At 40.7% G+C, this 25815-nt stretch overlaps 1 pseudogene; it reads right to left on the bottom strand.

The window, feature by feature from the left end:
• Nucleotides 1-4436: 4436 nt before the first annotated feature.
• On the bottom strand, nucleotides 4437-24992 carry LOC142449098 (ruvB-like 1; annotated as a pseudogene).
• Nucleotides 24993-25815: the final 823 nt, after the last annotated feature.

Here is a 25815-nt window from a genome sequence, read left to right as displayed (position 1 = left end):
ACTCCTTCTCAATGTTGAGTTTGCTAACCAAGAAGAATCGGAAGGGGCAAGGTGAGCGCTGTGGAGGATGGGATGCTGTGCTTCAGTGGGAGTCCCGCAGGAGGCCCTCACTGCCCTCCAGGAGCAAGCAGGGCCCCACCACGATGATGATTCTGAGGGCCTTTTGCTCACAGAGGCATTTTGGCATTTTTTCAGTTTTCTTAAAACTTCTCCATAAGCTCTCATGGTCATCCTGGGTCCTTCCAGAAGCTCTTATCAAGATTACTCCTTTAGGGGGGAAAATCGCCATACTTTCTGAGCTGATCTCACGGCTGTGGGATTTAACCAGTAGTTCCTCTTAGAAGCGACAGTTGGGATTGAGCCTTTTTTTTTTTTTCAAGGCAGCCCGAGAGAATCAGACAAGTCTATGACTGAGACAGTTTGTCTGCAGTCACCCACTGGTCACAGAGACAGGCTTTGAGCACTTTTTGAAATAAACACACGAATGTGTGAACTAGACTCCCAGTAGCAATATTTTTTCACATTCTATCTAGAAAAGTGTCAACATCTACATGCTCAATAATTAGGGAAGCATTAAAATGGAACATTCATGCAGTTATTTAAAATGTATACTTCAAAGACTATGTCACATTGTGGAAAAATGCTATTCTTATATAACAATTAAATAATAGAACAGTACAAATCTGAAATGTTATTATTCTTAGCTAAAAGTAAATGTAAATGTTGACAGGTACTGGAAGGGAAGGAACCTTCTGTTAATTTTACTTTTTTAAATGTTGGAATCTTGATTTGGAAACAAAGCTGATAAACTAGTAGCATAGGTTCACACTTTTTGAAAATTTGTGGCTATTATGTAGATTTCTGTCTTCTTTGAAAATATGAACAAAAATGTTCACTTATCATTGAAAAATTAAGGAGAGAGTCACCATTTACATAGCGTTGTGTTTTGTGTACAGGAATGGAAATCTGACAACAGATCTGTGGGGGTTGGCACATGATTGATGTCCTTGGTCTCACCTAATTGTACCCTCAGACATGTTGACATGCAAATGGTGTGTGTTATCTATGATCTTACAGTAACTGTTTTTAAAGTGGTATTTAAATTTTCTGTAAAGAAAATCTGGCAAAAATATCAAAAGTTAGGTATCATTGTATAAGATATTGGAGATCTTAAATAAATAAATAAAACTAAAATTAAGAACTGATTTATAAAATATTGATTCAAAAGTATTATGAGCTGTGGATCTTAAAAGACATTTGGCTATACTCTTTTCAGGTTCTGCATTAAATAAAGTTCTTCAGCATAGGAATCTTATTAGGAAGCTAAACTATAGAACTGATATAATATGGAAACTCATATGATTGATCTCAGTAAAAATATCAGTCCATGCAACCCTGTCCTAGCAATATTAAATATATGTAGCAAATGATTTTTATAATGACTTTGGTGTATGACATCTATTTCTGGAGAAAAAAACTCATGACATGTAATTTATAGCCTTCAATATCCCTAGTGTCATTTGAGAATATATTTTTTAAAATGGGTCAAGGATCAGGAATTCTTGAGAATCCTTAAAGAACATTACTTTACCAGCTCTTAGCAACAGTTGTAGAGAGAATAAACTGTGATTTCCCTTTTTGTCTTGGAAATATTTGGTAGGGTAAGAAACAGCACAAAACTAGAATCATGGGCCCATCACTTTCCATTCAGATTTCTTCACAAATATGTAGAGGGTCCATTGGACCCTCTAGCAGGTGGTTGGAGCATACCATAGACTTTTATCAAAAAAAATAATTGAACAGGTAAATTCTTAGCTTTAGGGTTTTGTCACACTTCCCTGATTTGTGTTTAATTGCCAGAGCAAGAGCTATGCAGGTGTCTCTAACAATAAACAAAAAATCCAAAATCACTGCCACGGCATAGCTGCAGACTCCTTGCAACCCTTTTATAACAGGGTAGAACTGTCTCTGAGAGTGTCCCGAATTGTAACTGTTAACAGGAGAAGAAAGGTCCCTCTGTCTCCCTCAGAGCAGCTTGTGCTTTAGAACTTCAGACCTTGTGGATCGCAGCTAAGGACTGGCCACAATGCCAACAAGGCCCAAGCCTAGCTAGCAAAGTTCTCAAATATTCTGGATGCCAACAGGAGACTGAGTAGATTGATGGAAGAGACCTGTCCTGTCTGCATCACCACAGTCACGACTGTCCTAAAAATGCACATACTGAGTTTTGTACTTTCAGGGTGAAAACATAGCCAAAAGGTTCATATGTAGAAGAGAATCAACAGAGTTTACGTATATTATCCTCTTGCAAGACATCTTTTTTACTTTATCTGAGGAATTCAGACTTTTTCACTTAATGGAACTACTGTTTCAAATAGAATGACTCTGAAATCTCCTAATTCCCAGAATTTCCTCCAACTGAGTAATTCCTCTGCTCTTTGTTACCCCCACTGTATTACAGCCCATGTGTTGAAACATTCAATTAAATAAAAAAAAGTAGTCGCCGGCGTCCTCTAAGAGAAGAAAGCAATGGCATCTATGTACACAGAGTGTTTATCTTAAAAGGAAAGGGCAAAGGAGGCAAAAGTCTATCTCCTGATAGTGCATGTGACAATAGCCTTGGGAACCTCCTTTGAAACACACACACACGCACACACAGATCAGGGTCTACAACAATCTGATACGTAAGAGCAGAGTGACTTGATCAAGGTGCCCAATGTTAAAGAATATTCTACTCATTCAATATTTACTTACATTCCCTATACTGCAGGGTAGGTGTGTGGGGATTTTGCTGAACAAAACATAAAAAGTCCCTGTTCTTGTGGTGTGGATGTGGTTTAGGAACACGGGATTAGGCAAGCACACAAATGCAGAAAATATAAGGGTGGGTCTCAAGGAGAGAACAGGATGATTTGAGAAAACAGAGTTAGATTGGAAACCAGAGACGTTTTTCTGTGGATATGACATTTAAATGGAGGCCTAAACTGCTCATTCATTTCTGCCGCCAATATTGCTCCTGTGTCTACATTGGGCCAGCCACAGAGGTGCAACCTACAGTTGAAACAATAATCAGAAGGACAGACATATCTTTGCCCTCGGGGAAAGTATTGTAAAAGGACAAGGGTGGAATACAACTTGACTCAGGCTTGAAAATAATAAGCCTACCACTGCTCTCAAAAATATTAATATGGCAGTATCTGTTGGATGCCTTGTTTTGAAAACATAAATTTGCACCCAAATCAACTAAGTTGATCAAGTAAGACTTGGCACACCTTCACCTTTCAGTAATTGTCTTCCAAAGAGTGGATCCAAGGGTCATTCTTCCCAATCGATCGAAGGATGATCTAAGGATGATCTAAGTCTGATCTAAGGATGGGTCGTAACTGGAGAATGCTGGAATCCAGGTCGACCAGGAGGCCTGCCAGTATCTTACTACACTTATCTATCCTTTTCTGAATAAATAGACGCTCTTACCTTTTTATACTTTTCTCGTGCAATCTTATGATAGGGTGCAATGAACTTAATACTTACTTAAACTGGCTTAATTAAAAGTAGTTGTGTTGTGAATGTTCATACATCAGTTCACCTAATTATAGAACATTGCCATAAAGATGTCCACACTTCTAACTGCTGAAGAATGATACTAGTAAACCTTAAAATATCGTGCAATCTATGATCGTGTGATTTTTGCCACAATTTATTTATTCTTCAGCTCTCTTTGATTTACTCAAGAATAGTGAGCAAATCATTCTCTGATTACAGAATGTAAATATCAACAGAAGAAATATAGCCTTGAGCTGTTTATAATAATAACTGAAGGGTAAGCAATCATCATTGTTTATGACCATGTTTGGCTTTCTTTTTCTACCCGCAAATGAGGACCTAGCCTGCTGTTTAATTTTCCACTGAATAAACTTTTCTACTAGTAAATTATAAATGTTAAAAAAAATCAGTTTTCTGATCCATAATACCTGGAAATTGTATGGCACTTCATAATTGAATCATTTGTTTAATTATCTTTATGTGGTTTTTCCATAAAGAACTCAACATTGAGTTTCCTTTTAATCAACATTGCCCCAAAAAGTTCCATCAGATTATAAATAAAAAATTAAGGCACTAAAAGACATTTTGTCTATGAAAATTCAATTTAACTGAAAACAAGTATTGCAACATTCCCATTAGGTTTTAGTTTCATTTTGTTTCTGTCAAAACAACCTATTACAATTTATTAGAAACACATCAGGTAAGGACAGATTCCTTCAAAGCAGCCACAGTTGAAGTTGTGGTAACTTAAAAAGCGATGCTTTCCGATCTGAAATGGCAATGCTGCCAGCTGGGCCTGTGTGTGAGGAAGCCCCAGGCCAGCGCAAGCTCCCTCACCAGGCTGGGCCAGCCAGGCACCCCGGAGTCTGTCCTCACAGAAGCACAGAGCCAGCTCACTGCACATCCGTGTCCTGCTGATCAGCCAGAGTTGGGGCCCAGGACCTGACATCATAGAAAAAGCTCGCTGATGTCCTCATTGTGTTCTGCCTCAATGCTGCCCTTCCCATTGATCTAAGCAGCAAGTTGGCCGGGGTCAGCTGTTGCTTCACAGACCTCAGAGGGGTCTTCCTGCCAATCTCCCTGAGGTGACGCCACACTTCCTCGCTGATGTTGATTTCCTCTGTCTGGGCTCACATTTGAGTGGCAGCTTCATTTCCTGTGGGGTGTGCAGCTCGGTGTTGATGACCCACACCCAGTCCAGAAGATCCGGAGGGATGATGGAATGCCTCTTCAATGCCTCTGACTCAATCGGTTGTATGCAAAGATGACAAGGCAGGAGGGGGGGCAGTGTCGGCGGGATAGATAATTCCAGGTCGGATCTCATCAACAAATAGCACCCCTGAGACCCCGGGACAGGCATGGCAATGCCTGGTCAGTATAAGTCTTCACAACCTTGTTAATCTCCCCTCAAAGTTTGTCTGTGCTTTCTGTCTTCTTTGGCTTCATCAACTGATCCATCGTGGACAGAATGTCTTGTCCATACCGCTCCCCTACCCCCTTCTCCAAGACCTGGATTTGGCCACACCAAATCACGTAAGCTCATATCTTGGTTAATTTGTTTCTTTGTTGTGTACATCCCCCTTTGGGGAAGATACATACCCTTCAGCTTCAGAGTCAAATTCTGTAATAGAGGTATTACACCACCCTGCCTGTTCAACCCACTGTTGGCTTCTCTGAAAGTCACATCTCCAGCCTTGGCTCACTCTTTCTGCAAACTTTCAAAAGTGCTATTGTCCAGCTGCAGCTGTTTGGTGCAGTTTTAATTCCTATGATTACATGGCTCATGGTTTGGCCATATCCCACCATGGGGTTCACGGTCTCACATGGAGTTAGCTCTGGAGCATCATAGACTTCCTTGGTCACTTTTATCCACAGCCCGATAGCCCTATAGAAGTTCTCCCTCAGCCCTTCTGTCTTCTTGATGTGTCAAGTAAACTTCACTCCCCACCAGTGGGCAGAAAAGAGAACTTACTACCCAGCTCCTAAGCAATAACCAGAACTAGTGCTCTCTTGCCAGGTCCTGCCAACACGACAGCTCTTCCAGCCACTTCCTTGCTTTTATTAATTCTATATTCATGCCAGATGCCTTTGGCATGTGCTCCTGACCTATGAGGCCCAAGGCTTCCTGTTTGTCTAGACCACCCTCGTCCTACCCCAGCCACTGCACATGGCTTTGGGAGGCGATGTGCTAGCTCTTCACAGTGCTTCTCACCTCGCTCCCTCCAAGAGGGGGGAAAATCACAGCGACTACAGCAGCTACCACCTGCCAGCCTCTGGGGTTGCCTTGTCCCCCCTAGACTTGTATTGTCTAAGCAGCTGGTTTCCATCTTTCCGCATGTCCAATGAAACTTGTTATTTAAAGATGATCAGAATTAGTTGAATCAAGATGTGTATAAATTATTAAATGTGAAACACATCGTTGCATCTGTAAACCTTCACCTAATTAACAATTTTTTTTAATTACAGGATGGTTAGAGACCAGTTTTGCCTCTTGGTTCTTAAATATCATAACCAAAATTTATATTTCTCTGTTATCCCTTAATGGTAGAGTTCAACTCAAAATCTCACCCTTTTTTTCTCAGTTTTCATTAAAACTATAGAAAATGTAATGCCAAACCATATTGTATCTCTTAATAGGTGGTTCTCTGGAAATAATACAACATACAAGGAAAGCAGAGGAGGAAAGAGAGTACAAATTAGAATAAGTATACTACCTTTCTTAATCTATAATAGATGGAAGTCATAAAGATGTTGCTGGAGACTACAAGACACAAAAAGCATATTTACCTTTGTAAAGCAAAATGCAAATAATAAAAAGTAATATATAGTGGGGAAAGAAAGAGAAGGAAGGGAAATACATTAACTTTATAATTATAGTATAAGATAAAAAATAATTTCTAAAATACTGAAGGGCTGTGGAAATTGTATACCTTAATACTTATTAAATTAACCATTAGGAGAAGTATGCAAATCTTCCAAAATAACACAATCATTACACACAAAAAGTAAAAGCTTTTTTGGACGAGAGTCAAAGCATAAAGCACCATTAATTTCAGAGAAGTAGATTCAAATATACGAGGAAATGGTGTGGAGGCCAACTCTGACCTCCTCTGACCGCGTCTACTGAAGGATGATTTCTATGAGGCAGAGGGCAGACAGCCCTCCAGCCTTCATCTTTCTTTATCCCATTTTTGCACCAACTGTGCCTTCCATAAGGAGCTCAGGTGGTGGTGTGATTACTCACTGAGCTGTGATCTGGGTGGTGAGCAGTTCAGAGAGACTGGGCTTTCTGTGCCTGTCAACAGCTACCTTCTGGGAAACCCACAGGGACTCGAGATGAGTCAGCATTGGGAGAAGGGCAGTGAGTCTGGGTTTTTGGAGTCCTTCCCATGGCTCTTGCTCTCATTCTCTCTCTCTCTCTCTCTCTCTCTCTCTCTCTCTCTCTCTCTCTCTCTCTATCTATCTATCTCTCTGCTGGGCTCGAAAACCCACTGCAATCACCATACAGAACTCACAGATGATACTCAGAATTATGGGGTTTGATTAGGGCAGTGAACAGATCACCACAAGTTAGGATCAGAAAAGCAGGAAGTATTAGAAAGTAATTGTCCCTAACAGTGCCTCTTCTCAGCCATGCTGGGAGGCACACCTCTCTCTCCAGCCCTCGGCCTCTCAGCCATGTGACACCTTAGCCTCTGCCCTGCCCAGTCTTACAAAGCAACTTTAGCACAGATGAATGCCCAAAGGACATCCGACTCTGCAAGCCAGCCTCTTGCCCAAAGACATACAGTTTTCCCAGTCCAGAGGGCTAGTAGACTTATGGTCTCTGATTGTCACTAGCAAGGGCCCTGATAATTTTCTGAAATGACATGTAATAACTCATGAAGCCAGCCTGGAGATACTGAATTTTCTATTTTAATCTAGTTCAAACTAGTAAAAAAATCTAACTCGGCACATGTGGACGGTGCCTACAAAGTTGCTGAAACCTTTGGCGCTGTCAAGGCTGCCTTCGCCGACAGTACTCACTAGTCACATGTAACTAGTACTCATCCTACTGGACGTCGCAACATTTCCATCGGGGCAAAAAGATGCATTGGACAGTGCTGGCTTAGAGGATACCAGGGAAATCAACAAAATATTTAGAAGTTTAGAAGAGGTATTTAAATTTCACTTCAGCAAATTAACAGGGTCCTTCTAGTGACAATCTCTGATGAATTTGTCTCCCACTTCACTTCCTAATTATTTTGAATGATCATCCTCTCACTTCTATAATCCAAATACATCAAGGTGCTAATTGAATATGATATGTAAACTGTGCATGCTAATTGTCACTAATAAGGTTAATTCTGACTGCTTAAGCATGTAACTCTTACTCACCTACATAGTGGTTCAAGTCAACTTGATGTTTCTCATTTTCATTAGGAAAATGTGTCTGATGAGGTTGATTTCATGATGTGTGAGCCCAGAGAATTAACTCTGTGGGGAGTCCTTTCAAAGCTCCAAAGTTTACCAAATGTGAAGCATGACATCAGTTGCGCATGCAGCTTAAGCTCCATTTTCTGATGAAACTTAGAGCATTCCACTGTGATGAGCTTAGAATCACCAATTTCCTATGTCTATTACATGTCTACTACCTACATTTCAAATACTTTCATAATCTTAATTACTCCTGCTAGCCCTGTCATCCTAGCCAGTTCATTTATCTTCCCTGGACCCCCGACTCCTAGTCTTTAAAATTGTAAGCATGTGAAAACAGCAGCCTAGCATGAGTTTATGGGTCCCTTCTCCCCCAGTGGAAAAAATTAAACCTAAAATATTAATAGAGCTGACTTTGGAACCTTGGACAGGCCATAAATATAACCAAATAATAGCTTTCTTTTGAAAGTGCAGAGCTGTGAAACTATTCTCTGTGGGACGATAATGATGGACTGGTTAGAACCCATCAAATTTCACACCAGGTAGCATGAACGCTGATGGAAACGATGGAGTTAGGTAACAAAATACATTAGAACAATGGCTCACACATGGGAACAATTGTAAGGATGGTGCAGGACCAGCAATGCTTTGTTCTATTATTTATACGGTTGCTCTGGGTCCGAAATGACTTGATGGCACATGGAAACAGCAACCTGGGGAGATCTTGCAAGCTGCAGCACCTCCAGTCCTTGAGAAGGTAAGGATGAGTGCAGCCATTCCCAACCCAGTCCCTGTGAGTTTGCTAAAGGAATTCCTGGAGTCTTTCTGGAACACTTCACCTTGTCACTCCCCAACATCTATCTGCCTAACCTTCAATGGACAAGTAACTCAAAGGGGTCTCACACTAGTCCTGTACAAGGAAGCTTTCAAAACTTTATGGAAAAATGGAATTAAAAGATAATCAAAAGTTTCCAAGAACTATTTAAAGCCACTTCACACATCAAAAAAGATGAAAATCTTCCTAATTCATTAAATGAAGTATCGTCTTAAGGCAAAAGCTTGATAAAGCCACATTGAAAACAATACCACTATAGGTCAATTTCATTTATTAATTTGAAATATTCAATAAAATAGTAATAATTTGAAATCAGAAGTATGTTTTCAGAAATAATATGGTTAATGACTAAGCAGGACATATCCTAGGACAAGAAGGATGTGTCAGCATTACAATATTTACCAAAATAATTCATTCCTTTAGAAAAATGAGAAAAATATTTGCTAAAATCCAGCTCTCATTTCTAAAAAAAATAAAATAGTAAAAGGAGAGAAAGAAATATCCTCTATAAAATACAAGTACTTACCAGAAACTATCATTAAAAACTTACATCATCAAATATTAAGAATATCCTTACTGGAATTAGGAATGTCATAGAATGTCTTATGTAAATGCTAATATTTAACATTTTTTAAAATCTACTAATATATAAATAATTATATATGCATATATGAATATCATAAAAGAAAATATAATTCTTTTTATTTACAAGTGATATAATGTATAGGTAGAAAGTCCAAGAAATTAAATCCCAAACCAGTGAGCGCTTAGAAGGATATTTACTATAAACCTCAGGAGAAAAAATTTTAATCACAGCAAGAAAAATCATAAAATACTGAGGGATAAATATAATCAAAATAACCTGTCATTTTTAAAGCAATAAAATGTTACTAAAGAGTCTAATATAAAGTCTGGATAAATAAGCATGAATATATTCATATTCATTCAAATGGTAAATTATTTCTATTATATTTGTAACTTATTACATCTTTTAGTCTTGTGTGGCTCAGATTAGCACTTCTCTCATGAACTTTTTACAGATGACTTAAATGGAAAACAGGATCCTTCCATTCCTCTCCTCGGGGCCTCCTTTAAACAACTCTTCTAGGTTTGTCTGTGCCCTCCTTCCATGTAATTGGTGTCATCTTAAGAATAAATGCAAGACACTTTTATAACATTTAATGTGCTTGCTATGAATGTTTACTTTAAAAAACTACTTTTCCCATTCATTTTTATGAGTCTATGAAGGAAGAAGAGACAGGAAACAGGAAAGGAGAAGGAAGTCACTAAGAGAAAACAGTACATATACAGAATTCATCATTAATATTATTAGTTTTTCTCCATACTTATTTAAAAATTAGTAATCCACAAAGTTTAGAAGACATTATGTTCCGTGCATTCAGAAGAAAAATTATCTTGTACCCATCGAGCATGCGAGGAAAAATGGAAGCAAAGAATTAAGCCCTTGCAATTCCTGTTCCTGAGCGTCCCTCTGCTGCAGGCACTGGGTTTCCACTTAGGACACACATGTTAGAGAAGAGAAGCCAGGGCCGTGCTTGCCAGGAAAACCTGGGCATGCGTTTCTCCATCACCCCAGGACACTACATACTGAGCAGAAAGCGCACACCAGCACTATTCATTCTCCTTTCCATCCAACGCAGCAAGGCGAATGTGCTAAAGGCTCGTGAACAACGAGATACAAGTGAAGCACCAGCTAACTCTGGGTCCCTTTCCCCTGTAGCGCTTATTTGCCTTAAGCCTGTCTTCATCCCAATCGAAGTAGAGATCAGGATCAGAATTCAGGCTTCTAGGCTTTAAACTGATAGGATTTGGAAGCAGGTCCAAGTCCTAGTGCCATAGTGGCTCCATGTAGAGCTATAAACAAGGTCACCAGTTTGAAACCAATGGAGGCGGCGTTCTACTCCGGTAAAGAGTCCCAGTCTCAGAAATTCATGCAGTTCTAGCCTGGAGTCGGCATGGACTTGACGGCAGTGACTTCTTCTGAGGGAACCTGGTAACACTGTGGGCTAGGTCAGTTGTTCAATCCCATCAGCTGCTCCTTGGGTAAGAGATGAGGTTATCTGTTCCTATTAGGATTTATTAGCTCAGAAATGTCCGTAAGGTCACTATGATTCATAATCAACCCTATGGCTTTAGGTTTGGTGTCTCTGGCTGGCATGAACGGCTAACCCAGTCAGCAGGCTCACTGCAAGATTGTTGGTTTGAGTCCACCCAGAGCTGATTGGAAAAAAGACCTGGTTATCTGATTTCCCAAAATACCATTGAAAACCCTTGTTCTGAAGGACAAACAACAGAAACATGGGTAAAGGGAGACAGTGGATGGTGTAAGATAGGAAAATAATAATTTATAAATTATCCAGGAGTCATGAGAGTGGGAGGGGAAGGAATAAGGAAAAGAGGAACTGATACCAAGGGCTCAAAAAGAAAGAAAATGTTTTGGAAAAGATTGTTGTAGTTACATAATCTGTTGTCAATTTGCGACTGAATAGTGAAGGAGTGGAGTTTAGCCTGTCAATCAGGTCCCAGCTTGATGAGCTCATTTGGAGGTTCTAAGGAGATAAATAGCTTGCTGGATGTGGGACACACACTCACTCCCTGTGAGGTATGTTGCTGGCAAGACACATGGAGCTACACTAGAGCCCTGGGACTGAAGGAGCCACGTGGAAACCCCTGCCAGTGCTGAGATGCTTACACCCCCACTGGATACACAAGACTTGCCACCCTCCGGCCTGTGATCTTCCTGCATTCAGCATCATTGCATGTGTTTCATGAGTCTGAAGAGGGACTTATAGATTGGTCTCGGTTATATGGGCTAATATAGGATATATGGACTTGATCTGGACTGGGCTGGGATGTTTTCTTAATATTCAATTGCTCTTGTACATAAAATTCTTTCTTATGCACATGTGGGTCTCCCTAGATTTGTTTCTCTACTCTTCCTAGGCTAACTATGCTGATGGCAACATATGTTCATGATACTATTGATGTATGGATAGTTATAAGAGCTGTAAGATCCCCCAATAAAATTACTTATAAAAAAGAAGAAGACCCTCATTGTACCCCTCTCCACATTAGAAAGGTAAGTTGGAATCAACTGCACAGCAAATAGCAACTATGAAAATATAGAGAGACCTATAATTCCAAATACAAAATTAAATACAACCGCGAGCACTTACTCGTGGCTTCTGGTGTCCCTTTCCATTATTTGTTCTGAAAACTGTAACATTTCCCTCATATTTATGATTTCCACCATCAGATATTGTATTTCCACTGTGATGGAGGAAAAGTTTTCTGGAACTTTGAGCTTATGCCAGTCATTTTATTTTGGTTTACATTTTCCCAGTAAGGATTTTCCCATCATATTTGAATTTTAATAGGATCAGCATTCAGGAAAAAATACGCAAAATTAATTTGGACATAGATATCCAAAAGATTAAGTCAAATTCATTTGTAAATTGCTGTTACATTATATTAAGATGTAAAACTTTTGTGATCAAATTACTTTAATGCAACATATACTGGTGTTCTTTTATTAATGAATCTATGTAGGAATTTTGCCAGTGAAACACTTGTGTCTTTGTGCATTTTGCTGAGTGCAGTTTTCTCCGGAAATGTCAGAGATCCTCAGGAAAAGATGCATTGAGACCCGGTGACACAGCCTGGTATGGCAGACTGCATAGACATGCGACTTCTACACAGAGGTCCTCCTTATTTGTAGTACTACTCTTTTGTTTGTTTGTCTTGCTTTATTAAAACAGGAATTTTGGTATATTCTGCCTCACATGTTCCCACCACCGCCCCAAAAAGAGGAGGTGGGAGATAAAAAGACATATTTCATGATCAGCCTATCAATGCCTGACACGAGGGAACTTCTGTTTGACTGGGTCATCTCTGAACACCGGAAGAAGGCGTATCTACATGTTATCTAATTTTGTGCGTCTGATCGTAAGAATGTTCTAGACCAGCTGCTCGCCTCATACATTTCAAGTATCATTGCTGTTTGACAACTGACACATTCCACTGTAAGGCAGGGCACAACACTGTGCCACCTGGGGACCCTCCACTTCGGACGGCTCGGTGGGTTTTTGTTCTCGAGTGCTCCTACAGCTGCCACACCATAAGTGCAGAATCTTTTCTCCTACTATTTACGAAGCTGAAAGTCTCAATCCAAGGAGCCCCCACAGGAGAAGAAGACTCTCTGTACACTCCTGGAGAACGGTCTTGTCTCCTTGGCTTATGTCTGCCCCTTCTCTCAGAATACTTGACTAATCTTCTTTTTTCTGATTCAAAATGGATTGATTTAAGACACACCCTACACTAAAATTGACTCATTAATATACAGCCAAAGAAAATAACTCTCCTAAATAGCATCGCGACAGTTGTAAGGGTTAGGATTTTTCAAGGGGATACAGTGCAACCCCTAACAATGGCCTCACACCAGAACAATTACCAATAACTCATTCATAGAAATGACGGTAAAGGATATAAATAATCCCACTAAGTGTAATTAAATGGGACCTGGCAGCACAGTGAGATAAGCCTTTGGTTTTACTCCCTGGTCAGCCATTCAAACACCTCCAGCAAGTCCACTGGGTAAAGATGAAGCTGTCTGATTTCATAAAGATTCTGTCTCAGAAACCATGAGAAACAGTGCAAGACTGCCCTACAGGGCCACTGGTAGTCAGAACTGACTCCATGGCAGAGAGTAAATATAATTCAGTGTTTGCCAACTAAACTTCTCATTAGTCAGACCTCAAAACTATGCTAATTCACCTCACTTCAGGGGACACATGATTGAAGGGAAGTTATAGTGGAATTGGGTAGAAGCACTGACTGTAATTAAAATTATCTAAATTTTGCAAATTCAAAATAAATTTTTTAACAGCCATGCATTATTTGACACATCTGCTGGGGCCCCCACCCTCAGGAGTTGGAGAGGTTCTACACAAATGAAGTGCTTTGAGGAATGAATGATTCATAATAAACCAACCTGGGAGTCAGGGGAAGGTAATGTATTTCACCTTGGCAAACTGGCCTATTCACCAATACACTGTGTTAGACAGGGTTCTCTAGAGAAACCATACATATATATGGATAGATATGTACAGCACAAAGAAATGTAGCAGCTAATTAGTCCACATAGCAGTACAGAGGGCTCAACTCAACTCACTTGCATGAAACAGTACTTCAATTCAGGAGGGCTGCTGGGTCCAAGGTCAAGTGAGCAGACAGCTGAATCTTCCATAGACCAATGCAGTCAGTGTGGCCACAGGCAGCAAACAGCAGGGCAGGTCACCAGCAGTCAGCCAGACGACAGGATCCAACAGTCCCAAGCTCAAGCGATGAATACACCAGCAGCTCCAGTGATATGATCCGTGGGTTGGGTCCTTCGGGTAGTGTAGCTCACAAGTTAAAGAGAACTAGATAGGGCAAACGCATGCTGGTCCAATCACGAGAGAGCAAGAGAGAGACAGGTGGGGCTTACCAAGCCATTTATCTCTTTGCCCTCCAATCAAACTGCAACCTTATTAATCCCACGTGTTCCTATTTTCCAGGTTGGCACAATGAACCTACCTATCGCATACACTAAAAGAGTCATTCTCTCTGAAAGTAACCCCAACTCTTCACAGTTCGGCTAGTTTGTTTTGATTTATTCCGCTCAGTATTTCCAAGAGGCATGAGTTCATTCAAAAAGATGGATCTTTTCCTCAAGAAAACACTCTCCATCCAGCTTGGAATTCTGGGGATGTAGAATTGGGGGAAAGAATGGTGACCCTGCCTAAGAGAGCAGCTGTTGGGGACAATGGACCAAAGTTGTGTGATGATTGTTGGGGACCGCCACTTGCCTGTCAGTTGGTCATATTGTGGCAGCTTGTGTGTTGCTGTGATGCTGGCAGTTGTGTTACCAGTATTTCAAATGCCAGCAGCGAGACCCAAAGTGAACAAGTTTCAACCAAGCTTCCAGACGAAAAAACAGTCACTGAAGAAGGACTTGGCTCCCCACTTGGGAGGAAGAAGCTGCTGGAAGCCTTGTGTGTAGCTTTGAAGCAATGTCAAATGCTGAAGCCCAAACTAAGGAAACAGAACATTGTCAAAATGCTGGGAGACGGGATTCGATAAAAGTGGTCCACGAGGTGGCTTTGGGGGCATGGAAATGAGCGCATTCAGGATAGAGGTCAATGGTTCAGGTTAGGGAATCAGAAAGCAGAGACTATGGTAATTGAGTGCATCCGGGTCTCGAAAGAGACTCCTCCTCAGTGAACTCCAGGATTCCATACTCTGGGCAGGTGCCATCTGAAGTCAGCCATCGCCGCTGGTCTAAGCAGTTGGTAAGTGGAGCCCTCCCCACCACAAGATGATCCTCAACCATTTCAGGAAGAGCCTTTCTCCAGAGAAATTCGAAGGCCAAAAAAAAAAAATGGACCGAGTGAAGACCAATCAAGAACCAATACTACTTACCTATAAGCAAAAAAATTGAAGGTCAATACTACTCACCTATAAGGTGAGGTGTCCTGGGAGACATGTGAAGGAGAGTGTAAGTGAACCACCAAGGCATTGCCCTGATAAGATAGCAATGAGCTGCAGATGTGTTGGATTCTTCATGATTTTCAAGGCCACCTTACTTTACAAGCAGTACTCTCAGGTCCTGCAAGTAAGAGTTCCAATAGACTTGGCTATTAATCTGACGTACTCCTGGGACAGAGGTGAACGCATGGAGAACAGCATGGAAGCTATCAGCATACAGGAAGAGGCTGGCGATCACAAAACCCTGATGTCTGAAATTAGGAAACAGTATCCTGGAAGCACAACAAAAGGAGCCAAAGCATGGAGAACCAGCTATATTCCAACTTAGCTTCATTTTTTTTATAAATCAAACCATACTTTATCCATGTGAGTTGCTAACTTTTAAAAATTTTACTTTCCACAGCATAGCTGTGGCTTCATAGTGGATTTTATAAAATCAGCCATGCTCCAACCTGATTCTGCAGTCAGTGAGCCCCATATTACACCTGTGTTCAACAGAGTCAATGAGTACTCTACCTTAACTTAACCAGCTGTGGTTTCTCCAATGTCAATGAAAGTAGCAATCTATGTGTTGGCAAGCAGCACCCTGATTCTCTTCTTCTGCTTCTTCTCCCTGAAGTTCCCCAGATAGAGATGTTCCATTCAGTCCAGAGATTAAGATCGATCTGGATTCACTTTTCCTTCAGGATATTCAGGGGAGGTAGAGTGTATCAGCATTTGTTAGGTGTTTATGATTCAACTCTGAATCACAGTGAAACATCTCCAGACCTTCCAGCATCCTCACAAATTGTATTATGTGTGAGCCCATTATGGCAGTCATCCTGTCAATCCATCTCATTGAGGGTCTCCTCTTTTCTGTTGACTCTCTGCTTAATCAAGCATGAACCTCAACCTTATTTACTTTTCCAGGGACTGGTCTCTCCTAACAACATATCAAAAGTAGCTGAGATGAAGTTGCACTATCTTTGCTTCCAAGAGCACCCTGGTTTACTTCCTCCAAGACAAATTGATTGTTCTTCTGACAGTCTATGGTGCTTTCAATATTTGTCACTGAAACCACGATCCAAATGTATCAATTCTTCCAAGTGTATCTTCCTCATTCGTTGTCCAGATTTCACGTGCATATGAAGAGATTAAAAATGCCACGTCTTGGGTCAAGCACACCTTAGTCTTCAAAGGGACATCTTTACTATTTAGCACTTTAAAGAAGTCGCTCGCAGCAGATTTGACCAATGTAATAAGCATGTCATTTGATTTCTTACCTGCTACTTCCAGGAGTGTTGATTGCAGATCCAAGTAAAATGAAATCCTTAACACCTTCAATCTTGTCTACATTTTCCAGGATGTTGTTTATTCGTCAAGGTGTAGTCATTTTTGTTTGCTTTACATTGAAGAGTAATTCATACTGAAAGCTGTGATCTTTGAACACCATCAGTCAGCGCTTCAAGTCCTCTTGGTTTTAGCAAACAAGGTTGTATCATCTGCACATCACAGGTTGTAAATTAATCTTCCTTGCATCCTAATGCTATGTTATTCTTTATATAGTCAGTGTTCTCATAGAGATGGAATACGTTTTGTGAAAAAATACAATATTGACACACACTGTTCCTGACTTTATTCCATGCAGAAACACAGTTCTGTTCAAAAAACTGCCTCTTGGTCTATGCCCAGGTTCCATATAGAATTCTCGTTGTAGGAAATGTTATCCCCTTTCTGTTATGATCTACCTATTCTCATACCATCTGCCAGTGCAACAAAAGTAAGCCTCTCTCTGGTAACCTCTGCATTCAGCCAAGGTCCTCATGACATCAGCAATGATAACCCTCGTTCCATGTCCGCTTCTGAATCCTGCGTGAATTTCTGACAGCTCCTTATTTTTAATTCAGCAAAATATTAGTTTCATGTGATTCTAATGATACTGTTGAATAATATCCACATTCTATTGCATCGCCTTTCTTTGTAATGGGCACAATTAGTTGACTAGGTAACTCCACTTTTGAGCAATTCTACTTTATTCCCCAGGGAAACTCACACACGTTTTAAGAGACAACTATGACAATGATTGTAGCAAAATAATTTAAATAGCAAAACATTTGGAGATGACTCTAATTATCTATTAACTAGAGAATTGATCAATTATGATGATATTTATGTTGTAGGATACTAAACAACAGTGGCAGTTCTATATATTGGTATGGAACTTCAGCAGCTATTGAGTAAAAAAATTATTATGGTTCTATTATAGAACAGTTTAAAAACATTTAGCATATATACTTAGTAGTGTGTTAGTCTGGGTAGACTAGAGAAACAAAATTCATGGACATTCATAAGTGTATAAGAAAGAGCTTTATATACAAGAGCATTGAATATTGAGAAAACATCCCAGCCCAGTTCAGATCAAGTCCATAAGTCCGATATTAGCCCATATGTCTGATACCAATCTATAAAGTCTTCTTCAGACTCATGAAACACATGCAATGATGCCGAAGGCAGGAATATCATAGGTCAGTGGGTGGGAAGTCTTGTGGACCCAGTGGCAGTGTAACCATCTCAGCACTGGCAGGGCCTCGTGTGGCTTCTCCAGCTCCCAGGGATCTGGTTGCATCAGGGTAGGTCCGTGTGGGAGTCAGCTGAGAGAGTCTCCCACCTCCAAGGAGGAAATACCAGAGTTCCCAGAAACCTCAGGAGGCCATGCCCACACAGACGCCTCACTGGCTATGACCCGATTGACAGACTAGACTCCACCCCTTCACTTTTAATCCTCTCAAATCCCAAATTACCACCAAACTATGTAACTACCACAGTAGAATTAAAGGGAAAAAAATCATTTTGGGGTGTAAATAAGGGTGATCCTGTTGGGGAAGTATATACAAGAGCTTCAATCATGCTTGGAATTGTTCTATTATTTAAACAAGGTGCCGAGTACATATTATTTATAGTTTTTAGATTTTCACATCTGTTATATTAGTATCGTCTTAAAATAAGGGCTGTCTTAAGTGATGGGGTTGTTGTCATAGAAATAGTTTATCCAATTTCTCTTAGCAACATTCACATTTTCTGTGGTCACTGTGATAAATCAAAAATCAAATTCTGAATGCCCTGTAATAGAAATGTGAATTGACAATAAAGAGTTATCCATATTTTGTGGTCTTCGACTTCATCTTTTCTGAAACATCTGCATTTACACCGCACACGACCCTTCCCGCCCACATCAAAGGGGAGCTACAAAGGGGGTATGTCCAGGTTGTTTCCCTTTGAGGCTCTCGTCAAGGCGATGAGGCTTAGAGGCATCTTCAAAGGAAGTTTAAAATGTTTTTGACACAATAAGTAATAGAAATACTGCATACAGTTTTGTCAAACTTACTGAATTCTAAGCTTAATATATTTTACTAAGAAAAGAACAAATGTAGCAACAGATAGATGAAGGTCATTCTTTTGGGTTTGGTTATTTCTTTTTATTCCTTTTACAAAACAGTATTGTGGCAGTTATATAATCATTTGTCAATTTGAGGATTACGAATGTAGGGGTGGAGTCTAGCCTGACAATCAGATCATAGCCAATGAGGCCTCTGTGTGGGCATGGCCTTCTCCTGAGAATTCTGGGAAATCCTGCATTTCCTCCTTGGAGGCAGGAGAGAGTCTCTCTCACTACTTCACTCCCTGAGATACATTGCAGCTGACTAGACAACCTGGACCGACCCTAGTGCCCTGAGCCGGACAAGCCGCATGGACACAACCAGACCTCTGAAGCCGGAGAAGCCACAGAGAGACCCCTGCCAGCGCTGGGATGCTTACAATGCCTCTGGACCCAAAGACTGTCTACCCACCGTCTTGTGATTGTCCTGCATTTGGCTTCATTGCATGTGTTTCGTGAGTCTGAAGAGGACTTTATAGATTGGTATCAGACATATGGGCTAAAATCAGACTTATGACCTTGGACTGGACTGGGTTGGGATGTTTTCTTAATGTACAATTCCTCTTGTATTTAAACCTCTCCCTTATACACATATTGTGTCCATGGATTTGTTTCTCTGGTCTACCCAGACTAACACAGTCATGCACAGTACATCAGGTGTAAGTGAATTTCTTTTAGTGTTTCTGCAAACCTTCATTTCTTGGGCACAACCACAAGCACTAAAATAAAGCTCTACTATAAAATGTGGGGGAAAGAAATCTCTTTTCTTCCACGGCTGCTCTGTACAACAGTTGGGCCTCTTTTCTTTAACCAGCCCCAAGGCAATGTGCTGCTTAATGTCAACAAGATAAGTCCAAATCTCATTCAATTGAATATCAATTCAGGTATAAAGAGTCAATCCCTGGAATTTCTGTGTATTGGGCAGGTCCCTGAGGTGGTGGAGAGCAAGTCTTTGTATACTATAAGAAAAGACGAAGAGAAGGATAGAACTGAGAAAGTACATGTGGGAAAAAGAAGTAAAAAAATCTAAAGATGTTCTTTGTTCAGGTTCCTAAGAAAGAAAAATGTACCAGAAGCAAAACACACTGAAGCCTCACTAAAAAAATGTTATTGAACTGCTGAAATAAACTTTTGTTTGTGTGTGAGAGAGAATTTTTAAACTTCCCACTCAGAAGTAACCTAGACAAAAATGTGCTATCTTCACCCAGGGGACCTATAACCTTGCTTTCCCTAAGTTAAATCAAGTAAATACAATTATAAGCACTGGCTGTTGAAAGTAGAAGCAGATCTATTTTGAAAGTCAAAAGGAGAGAGATTGTAGAAAAAGAAAAAGGGAAATGTTACGTTTTGTTTCTAAAACCAGTGAGATCTTACCCCTTAGGTCTAAATATTTATCTGAGTGGCTAATAAAAAGGAAGTAACATAAAACTGAAGTGACATGGCGGCTTTAAAGACATACAAATTCATTTCATATTATATATACATATATAATATATATGTATATGTGTACATATATAGGAGCCGTGAGCTCATACCTGCAGGAAAAGGGTAAAGTCACATGGAAATAAGAAAAGTAGACATGTCAGTCACATGTCGGCCTTATGTTGCCCAGGAAATGCCTGACCACCAGATCTTAAGGCATAACTGGAATGTAGTGTGCAAGTGGACAGTGTTGGAACCCAGCACAGCAGTCGCAATGGGGTTCTTCACGAGCCTTTTCTTGAGTTCCACACCTAACCAACTTCCACTGTGATCTCTGCCTCTGATCCTCCTGTTCCTCCTACCACACACATCTTCTGTGCACTCTGGTTTTTCGCACCTACTGCCTTCTCATCAGACACCAAATCGCCCCATAAACTGTGACCAACTCACCACTTGTCTTTCTGTATGAGCAGGAAACGTCCTATGCTTTCTGTTGTCACAGTAAGACATCTCGGGATTCTAGCCAGCCTATCAACTGACTTTCCCTATGTCAAATGCATGGACAGAAATGAAATACAGAACATGACCACCCACGCATCGGCAGCCTTTCAAATGATTGCTTTGTCTAGGGAATGGCCTCCCCCACAGAGTGAGCCCACTAGGTACAATATCCTCTGCTCCACCATGCACTTAGTAGGGCATGTAACACAAAATTAACTTCACAAAGCATAATTCTACCTTCTACTGTTCTTTTCTTTGATTATTTTAACACAGATTTAGTGAGTGTCTACATTACGTAATTTGCCCCGTGCCGAGCATTGAGGGATGTGAAATAAAGCCTTCTAACAAAAGAGACAGATCCAATTAAAGGAGAGTGTTGAAATTCCAGGCATACTTACTAAGTATGAAAGCGGTAGTGTAGGGTGATTCAGAAGAGGTCACATATTAGGGTGAAAGATACGTGGGTTCAAATCCCAGCTTTGACATTTTCTGGCTGTGGACTTTAGACAAGTTACTTACTGTGTCTAAGCCCTAAGACCTCATGTATATAAAAAATGCAACAAAACTTTTTTATTGGTCAGGAATCATAAGGGCCTGATTTGAAATACTTAGCTGAGGCATTATAAATACTTGGAGGGAGGGAGAGAGAGAGAAATTATCATTATGAATTATTACTGAGCTGTCACATTTTCCCAGAATGTTTAAAGGAAGTTTTAATTCTATAGTAATAGAGAGAAAAAGACTTTAGATAGCTGTCAAGTCCAAAGGGATATTGGGAAAACGTCTCAACAAACACAAAGACCTTTTTCAGGATATGATTTTATCCTTGCTCACGTATAGCCTCTGCCTGCTTGAGATTCAGTCAAGGAACGAGGGCCACGCCAATCCAAACTCTCTGAGCTGCTTTCAGTCCTTAGGTGATTTCACGAAGTCCTCCTCGCTTACCAGAAACTACAGGGTCACCAGAGCACGCTGAAGATCCTTTATCATTAAGTAACAAGGAGCTTTGGGTAGTGGAGAAGAAAAAAAGGCAGTGCTAAATATCCCATTTTCTCCTCCACACTTGCAGAACCTTTTTATATTGCTGCGAAGATATGTGACTGGTCTGGTGAATGAAATGGGAGCAAAGCACATCTCACTTCTAGACAGTAGTCCTTGAAAGCCCATGTGCTTTCCCTGCTTTGGTGACTGGCAATAAGCCAGTGGGAAATGATTCTTTGTTGGGCCAAGTCACAACAATTTCAGGCTTAATTAGTTAGTGCAGAATAATCAGAATAGCTTCTAGTGCCATAGATAACGGTTAAATCAGGGCTTGGAACCAGTTCATTCTGGTTCAACCCACTGCTGAGAACTTGCAATTCTGTCTTTGATAGGTTAACTCAAGATCTACTCATTGTTAAATCAGATAACAGCCAGACTCTTTATTATGCCAAATTCTTTTCTGCCCAGAATAAATACCCTTTACTTAGCTGCTTTAATATTAAGCCATCCAGTAGCCACAGTAAATCTCTTCCAGTCATAGTCTTTCTAAGAGAATATAAAGTCAGTTATGACCGATGTAGTGAGGTTAAAATGTAATGCTTTCTCATTTGATCACCCTTTCAATCCATTTTAAAGTTGTTTCAGTTTGTCAAATTTTGTTCTTTTATTTTGATAAAACTTTTTTTAAAATCTTTTTATTGGGGCTCATAAGGCTCTTATCACAATCTGTACATACATCAATTGAGCAAAGCACACTTATACGTTCGTTGCACTCGTCATTCTCATAATTCACCTTCCACTTGGGTTCCTGGAATCAGCTTGGTTTTCCTTTTTTTCCACCTCCCCATCCCTTCCCGATCCCACCCCTGGTCCCTTGATAGTTTATAAATAATTATTATATCTTATCTTACACTCCCCAGCATCTCCCCTCACCCGCCTCCCCATTGCCCAGCTCCCAGAAAGGAGGTTACACATAGATCTCTGAGATCGGTTCTCCCTTTCTACACCCCCTTCCCTCCTGGTGTCACCACTCCCACCGCTGGTGTTGAGGGGTTCGTCTGTCCTAGATTCCCTGTGCCTCCAGATCCCCACTGCACCGCTGTACATCCTCTGGTATAACCAGGTCCTCAAGGTAGAATTGGGGTCATGATAATTGGGAGGGGAGGAAGCGTTCAGGAACTAGAGGAAGGTTTTGAGTTTCATTGTTGCTACACTGAACCCTGAGTGACTCATCTCCTCCCCACTACCCCTCTGGAAGGGATGTCCAGCTGTCTACAGATGGGCATTGGGTCCCCATCATGTACTCCCCCTCTTTCACGGTGATGTGATTCTCACCACCATGTAGCAGACACCAAGGAACAAAAACAATCATTGTGTGATCACCTTCCTCACATAATCGCTGAAGACGAAAGTGTGCATAAGCAAGTGTGATGAAGAAAGCTGATGGTGCCCGGCTACTGAGAGATATAGTGTCTAGGGACTTAAAGGCTTGAAAGCAAACAAGCGGCCATCTAGCCCAGAAGCAACCAAGCCCACACGGAAGCAGCACACCAACATAGGTGATCATGAAGGGCAGAGGAGACCAGGTCTCAAACAACAAAGGTGGGGTGGTGGTGAGAATCACAGCACCGTAAAACTTTTTTTTAAGTCAATTCCTACTCATGTGAACCATGCATTTCTAATGCTAGTTTATTAGAGCACTTGCCTTATTCCAGGCTCACCTATTAAATATACTTACTACCAAGGCTCATAACAACCCTGAGCACTTGACTATTAGGGAGAGGGTGCTTAAAGGAGTTATCAAATGCAGGGGAATACTATACAACACTGAAGAATAACCGTGCAGCTGAAACACCACGCTGCATGGTTGAACTTGGAATACGTTATACTGAGTGATGGCAGAAGGCAGTTACAAAAGAAAGCTATCGTACGTGCCTACTCTTATAAAGGAAAATCTGAGACATGTTTTTGTACCCAAAAATACCCAAACTTTGATGGTTAAGGGGACATGTGGAGGGTAAAGAATAGGCTAGAGGTGGACTGGCATTAACTGGCGTGAAAGCAAAGAGAGTATTCCATAAGAGAGAAAAGAGGTATCAAGATGGGGGCAGCACAGGGCCGGCAAGCTACCGGGAAGTTTGTTAAGTAGTTTAAGTTGGTGAATATAAAATCGGTTTGCTGGGGTGTCAAACCTCAAGTAAGTCACAATAAAAAGAGTTGGAGAGAGTGGAGAGAGACGTTTGTGAGAAAAGATGGAATTAAAATGGAAAGTAATTTTTCTAGCTTTTTTCAGGTCCCCTCAGGTTGCCAAACCTCGTTTTCTTTCTTTTTCTTTGAACGTTTTCTTGCAAATTAGGTGAAGGTTTATAGAGCAGATCATAGTTAACTTTCAACAATTCATGCATGATTTGTTTCAACCTATCTATTTTCAAGGTCAAAAAACTGAAGTACAGGGATCACTCGTGGTTTGGAGGAGAGAAATTGCTTAATAGAAGCTAAGGCTGACACAAACAAATTCAAAACAATTCTCAGCCGTTGAGTTGACTCTGACTGCTAACAGTCCTGAGACAGAGTAGAAGTGCTTTTGTGAGTTTCCTAAACTTGAACTTCTAGTGGGTCTTTCTCCCATGGACATTTTTACATACGATAAAATATGACAGTCCCTTAACACTGACCTCATTCACAGGACAGATTCCATAATGGGTCATGAGCATGACCTGTTTGGTCTTTTCTTGCTTTTCTGCCTTCTTAATTACTTTCATTAGTGCCAAAAGCACCAAAATATGTGAATCATATGCCAATAAAACAATTTTAAAAACAAGAAGAAGGGTCACATTATCAAAAAGAATTGGTCAGGCTTCGACTCTTTTGGAGGTTGGATACAATCAAGAACGTATGCTACGGATCAACAAAGGAAAACTTTAACTTGTCAGGTCTCATTTTACTTGAATCCACAGTTAACACCCAGGGAAGCAGCAGCCAAGATATCCAAAGACATGTTGTATGTAGTCAAATCTGCTGCAAAATGCCTCTTGAACGTGTTAAAGAGTGATGCTGCCACTTTGAGGACCAGGTTGTGCCTGACCAAGGCAGGGTATTATCAATCACTTCATCTTCACCAGAAAGTTGGACCACGAATAAAGAAACCCAAGATTTGACACATTTAAATATGACCAAAAAAAAAAAAACACTGAGAGTATCGTGGGCTGCCAGAAGGGCCAATCTGTCTTGGAAGTACGGTTAGAATGGCCCTTGAAAGCAAGTGTAGAGAATCTTCATCTCACTTACTTGCCACATTATCCGAAGAGACCAGTCCTTGAAGAAGGACTTCATGCTTGCCAAAGCAGAGGATCAGAAAAAGAGAAAAGATTCCCATATCCAAGCAATGAACCCCGGGGCTGCCACAGTGGAAAGAGTATGAGGACCACGCAATATCGTGTTAGGCTGCACGTGGGATGGCTTTGAGTTAGAAGAGACTGAACGGCACCACACAACAAAATCAACATTAAATTGGTGAAAAGGGGTATGGTAGTTACATAACTGGTTGTCAATTCAAGAGGATTAAGAGTGAAGGGATGGAGTTTAGCCTGTCAATCAGCTTGATCACCACATTGATATCCCTAAAGAGATAAGTAGCTGCTGGAGGTGGGACACACACTCACTCCCTAGGAGACATTCCTGATGACAAGCCTGATGGAGCTACACTGATGCAGCCCAAGCCCTGGACCTGAAAGAGCCATGTGGAGACCCACACCAGCACTAAGAAGCTTCTACTGCCACTGGATCCACAAGACTTTCCATTGACTGGCCTATGATCTTCCTGGATTAGGCATCATTGCATGTGTTGCATGAGTCTGAAGAGGAATTTATAGACTGGTATCAGACAATGGGCTAATATTGAACTTATGGACTTGATCTGGACTGGGCAGGTATGTTTTCTTAATATCCAATTGCTCTTTGATATGAAGTTCTCTCTTAGACATATATGAGTGTCCATGAATTTGTTTCTCTAGTGTACCAGGACTAACATGGGTGAGAATATACTCCGTTATCCTTGAGTTTCTCAGAAAGAAATTTGTGTTCTTTTGCTACGCGGGTACAGTGATTTGTCCCCAACACAGATCCCAAAAATAAAGAAGTAAACATCTAACCATGC

Source organism: Tenrec ecaudatus, chromosome 5 (genome assembly GCF_050624435.1).
Source record: "Tenrec ecaudatus isolate mTenEca1 chromosome 5, mTenEca1.hap1, whole genome shotgun sequence".
In the NCBI taxonomy this organism is placed as follows: Eukaryota; Metazoa; Chordata; class Mammalia; order Afrosoricida; family Tenrecidae; genus Tenrec; species Tenrec ecaudatus.
The sequence above is the reverse complement of the archived record's forward strand: the minus strand, read 5'-3'. Positions and strand labels throughout refer to the sequence as shown.